Source organism: Nannospalax galili, unplaced genomic scaffold (assembly GCF_000622305.1).
Source record: "Nannospalax galili isolate Female #2095 unplaced genomic scaffold, S.galili_v1.0 scaffold155, whole genome shotgun sequence".
NCBI lineage: Eukaryota > Metazoa > Chordata > Mammalia > Rodentia > Spalacidae > Nannospalax > Nannospalax galili.
Window position 1 is genome coordinate 8,103,578 of NW_008339923.1, and position 5,523 is coordinate 8,109,100.

At 45.2% G+C, this 5,523-nt stretch overlaps 1 pseudogene; it reads right to left on the minus strand.

Moving 5' to 3' along the window:
* Positions 1-3,302, minus strand: part of LOC103735454 — a 6,227-nt pseudogene extending 2,925 nt beyond the window's left edge.
* Positions 3,303-5,523: the final 2,221 nt, after the last annotated feature.

Genomic DNA, 5,523 nt, shown 5'->3' on the forward strand with positions numbered 1-5,523 from the left:
CAAACTAGGACAGAAATTGGTACCAGGAGTGGGGTATTGCTATGACAGACCTGACGTTGGTGTTTTGGGGAGGACTGTGGAAGTGTTTGGAACTTTGGGCTGGAAAAGCTATTGTGTGCTCAGAGTTTGTTGCTGTGGAGCTTGGAACAGTTATGCTGAAAGACTTGTAGACAATGTAGGTCCAGCTTGTGAAGCTTCAAAGGGAAGTGGAGACTGTCAAGGTTGTTCCTGTGATATTTTGAATTGAGAATCTGTGGGTTCTGGTCAGCTAGGGCTGAAGACTCAGCTGTAATTAAGAAGTGACCAGAACCTGAAGTAAAACCTTTGCTTTACTGGAACAAATGATGCTGGTTAGCTGGGGCTGAAAAATCAGCTGTAAGTAACAAGATACCAGCATCACTGTGGTGAAGTCTTCTGGGAGGTATTTCCTCAGGGTCAGCACACAGAGGGGACCTGCACCTCTATTTCAAGCTGGAAGCAGGACTTGGTAATATGTAAGAGTCTCCTGCATAGTTCTGGTGTTGAAAGCATGAAGGGGTCACAGAGAGCAGCTGAGGCTTGGCACTCTGAGAGGCCAGGAAAGGCCATAGGTGAAAGTGCAGCTTCAGTTGCAGTTAAGACCCCAGGATTTCATGGAGAGTTAGGACCACAGGTTAACCACCAAGGACCGCAGTAGGTGTGTAATGGAGCTGGCCTGGGTCTGCGAGACAAGCTGAGTGTGCTGTGGACTGCAGAGTCAGAGCAGTGGAGCTGCCAGTAACCTTTGGAGCCCAGAAGATCGTAATGAATCCCAGATGTCCAGCCTCGAGCTACTTTGCTGGACTTTCATTTTGCTTAGGTGTGCCTGATTCTTCCTTTTGAAATAAGACAGTACTTGTTTTGGATTTTATAGAAGCCCACCCACAGTTAAGAGGCTATTAAGAGACTATGGACTTTTAAGTGTTTGGATTTTTTTAAGGACTGTGGGGTTTTTAAGGTTGTACTGTCTTATGTTGTGATATTAACATCATATCTTAGGGACAAAAATTGGACAGTTTATAGTTTAATAGTGATGTTTGTGTGTCAAGCTGACAAGGGGTCAATTGTGCTGGATAGCTTTAGTGTCAACTTGACACACCTGGGTTGAGAGAGCCTCAACTGGGGAATTGCCTCCATTGGACTGGCCTGTGGCCATGTCTGAGGGGCATCTTCTTGATGAGTGACGTGGGAGGGCCCAGCCTGCTGTGGGTGGTGCCACCCTGGGCAGGTGGGCCTGTGTTGCATAAGAAAGCAGGATGAGCAGGGGCCAGGGGTACAAGCCAGTAAGCAGCAATCCTCCATGGCCTGTGCTCCAGCTCCTGCCTCCAGGTTCCTGCCCTGAGTTCCTACCTTGGGCTCCTGGATGAACTGTGACCCGGGATATGTAAACTAAATAGACCCTTTCCTCCCCAAGTTGGTAGTGGTCAGCAATGAAGAACAAACTAGGACACTCATGTTCCTAATAGATAATGATCTAGGTTCATTTCTCAGGTTCTAACAAATAGTTTCCAAATAGGATATTATATCTGAGCCATGGTTTTAGGTCAGAGGATCCTGTAACTTCCCCTACCATGAGGTTTCCTTCTTTTTCCTTATGGAAGAGTTCAAGAGTGTAAATTCAGTTCATAGCATTCATTTAAACATCCCAATACCCTTAAATTAATAAGCACCAAGGAAAACACAAGAAATTCCATGCCATCATTTTACAACTCCATAAGAATGATCTTTAAGAAGAATGTATTTTTAAGGCTAATATAACCACAGAAAATGCATTAGAAAAGGCTTGCATCTGTTGCTACATTTTTAATTTATGAAACCACTGCCTTTTGAAGCTTTTCTACATCCCCTAGTCCTCCCACCCTGATGATGAGGCCCCCATGTCACTGGAAACTTGGAAGGGCCTTGTCACTATGGTTATAGTCACTTGGCACAGCCAGAGCTCCCAGACAGAGAGGAGGAAGCACCAAAAAGTGTACTCATGTTAAGGAAACTTATTAGAGAAAAACTCTCTGCAAGTGTTTACAACTCTCATTTCTGAGTTGTTTTGAATAGACTTTCCAGATTTCCTCCCAGGGACCTCTTTGTACAACAGACTCTGAAGCATGAAGCTCCTTCAGGAACAGAACACATCCTAGCCCCATTCCTAAGGCGGTGGCAGGGGGCCAAGCATGTTCATGCTCTGAGGCTCCAAAAATGATTTGACCCCTTAAAGGACACTATCTCTCACTGATTGGAAATATTGACAGAAATCTAGAAGGTGCAGATGCTCAGCAATTCTGACAGAGTTCAAACAGCAGAGCAGCTGCTCTCTTGAGCCACAAAAAGGTGCCTGTTGCAGAGTGAGGGGTCTTCCCCAGCATGCTTTTCTCCAAATATCTGTGCCCTGTTCACACAGCCTCCTGCTCTTGCTGTCTTTGATTTCAGAATAAAAAGCAAAACATCCATGAAAGTGTGGGGGGAGGGGTGAAACTGTTTCTTATTTAATGTTTGATTCTCTTGTTGCTAAAGATGGACTGAAAAAAAAAACCCACATAATTCAGCCATTTTTCAAATTCAATTTTTTAATTTGGTTTTATGTGTATGAGTGTTTTACTTGCATGTTTGTTAAGTGCACCCATGTTATGCAATGCCCACTGAGGCCAGAAGAGGGTGTTGGATCCCATTGAACTGGAGTTATATATATGTTGTTGGCTGCCACATGGGTGCTGGGAACTGAACCTGGGTCCTCTATAAGAGCAGCCAGTGCTCTTACCTGCTGAGCCACCTCTCCTGTCTCCTACCTTGTTTTTTGTTTATTTTGTTTTTGTCTTGTTTTGAGACTCAGTCTCCCTGAAGTTCCAGAAGGCCTGGAACTCACTATGTAGAGCAGGCTGGCTTCCATCTCATAGAGATCCTCCCGTCTCTGCCTCCTGAGTGCTGGGATTAAAGGTATGGACTACCATGCCTACCTTATTTTTTGACACAGGGTCTGTCACTGGCCTGGAGCTCGCTTAGTAGGCTAGGCTGACTGACCAGTGAGTCCCAGAGATACAGCTAGTGGAAGTTTCTGGACCCTCCCACTAGAAGGCTCACAGAGCAAATGCAACCCGAACTGGAATTTTCTAAGAAATACCCCTTGTATTTTGAGCTCTTGCTATTCATTCCTCATGGTCAAAAAGTCCCTTTTTTTGCTTTATCTGACAACACATATGGCTTTCTTGGAGGCTTACCTCTGTAGCCAAAGCAAAGCCCTTGACTCTCATTGTCTGTGGAGAGGCCTGTGCATTGGGAGGCTTGGATACCATGTTCGCACAGCCATAGCTTGCAGCTTACACTGGCATGCAATTCTTTACCATTTTGTAATTTCTCCAAGGTCAAATCAGAGGTTCTAGAAAATAAAGATAGCAGAATAGCAAGCCGTCTGGATATGTGGCAAAAGAAACAAGAGGCAGTTTTGCTCATTTTTCTATGTGCCCACCTGAAGCTCTCTGTCAGGTGAAAAAACTTAGATGTGCCTCAACCTAGTGGCTACACAGGCCATACACTTGTCAGAACTCACTGGGCTGAAAACTTAATGCCTATACATTTTGTAGTTCTCAACAGTTTTTTTTAATAAAAAAACAAAACCAGTGCTGAAGGGATTGTTCAGTGGGTAAAGATCAATCCCCAGAGTTGGGATCCCCAGGACTCACATAAAGCTGGATGTGGCACATGCATGTATAATGCTAGTGTTTCTATGGTGAGATAGAAAGCTGAGACAGGAAACTCTCCAGAAGCCTGGCATATATATAGCAGAAAACAAGAGACCCTGTCTCAAAGAAGGTGGAAATCAAGGTCTGACACCAAAGCTGTCTCTGACCTCCACACACATTGCCACGGTACAAATGTGCACACACACAAAACCAGAAAGAAAAGTTACATCTTCTTGCTTAACATATACTACTAATAGTGGAATCCAATACATTGGCTCTGACTGCACATGACCCTAGGTCCCAGTCCTTTCTTCCCACCCTAATCTCTTCCTGTGGCCCCACCCAATCCAGCAAGAGGCAGGTTGTTCTGCCTCTGTTCTTGGCACTCTGGGTCCATTGTCCTCATAGTCTCCAGATGAACTCTGTGAACATGCAAATGTTTCATGTTACTCCTCTCCTGAAAGCAATCCACATCAGGTAGAGAAGTGCACATCTCTAATGGTCCTCACCTGTAGTCCCAGACGCTCAGGAGCTGAGACAGGAGGATCGTGTGTGTGTGCATGTGGTCACCCTTGCATGCTCCTACAGAGGCCGGATATGCATGTTGATATCTTCTTCTATCACTCTTCTACCTTGTTTTTTGAGACTGTGTCTCTCACTGAGCTTGGAGTTCACGGATTGGCTAGACTGGTCAATAAGCTCCTAGCATTTTCTTGTCTCCACTCCCTAGTTCTGGGGTTATAGGTATATGCAGACATGCCCAGCCTTTTACATGGGTGCCAGGGGTCTGAACTCAGATCCCCATGGTTGTGCAGAAAGCGCTTTACCCACTGAGCCATTTCCCCAACTCTAGGAGGACATTTTGAGACTGGCAGTTTGGGGCCAGCCTGGGAAACTGACCTAGTTAGCATTACCTATCAACTTGATACAGCCTAGAGTTACCTGAAAGAAAACCCTTGATTGAGGAATTTCCTAGATCAGATTGCCCTTTATGCATGTCTGTAGAGGATTGTCTTGATTAATAATTGATAAAGGAGCGCCCAGCCCACTGGGGGCAACCAACCAGCCTAGGGGCAGGTGGTGGGCTGTATAAGAAAGCTAGTTAAGCACAGGTCTGTGAGTGAACCTATTAGTAAATCAGCAAGCAACATTCCTCCACAGTTCCTGCCTTCAGCTTCCTTCCTTTTAACTTCCTTCCCTGACTTCCCTCAATGATGGACTGTGACCTGGAAGTATAAGCCAAATGAACCCTCTTCTTCCCAAGCTGCTTTTAGTCAAAGGGTTTTATCAAAGCAACAGAAGTCCAACTAGGACAGCACCAGCAAAATCCCACATATACCCTTCAATCACTTCCTGTTTCCTGACCAGAGGATCAAATGCAAGCTCTTCCCAGAGCACACAACACCCTTTGTGGCTGGTTTTTCCATTCACCTCCACAGCTCCCTTTCCCAAGTCCACCAACCTCCCATTTCATGCTCCAAAAATAGGAGCAGCTTCTGTTTTCTCACACATGCAGATACTTCCCTCTGCCTGAAATGCCCTTTCCAAATAACTATATCAAAATGGATACCAAGGGGCTGGAGAGATGGTTCAGTGGTTAAGAGCACTGGCTATTCTTGAAGAGGACTTGGGTTCGGTGGCTAACAACCATCTATAACTCCATTTCCAGGGAATCCATTGCCCTCTTCTCACCTCCATGGGCATTGTAGGACATGGGTGTACTTACATATATGCAGGCAAAACTACACATTGAAAAAACAAAATATAGTACTGAGACAAACATATACTGTGCTATGGTCTTCCATGACAGTAGTCCCATAGCTGAGGTGTGGCT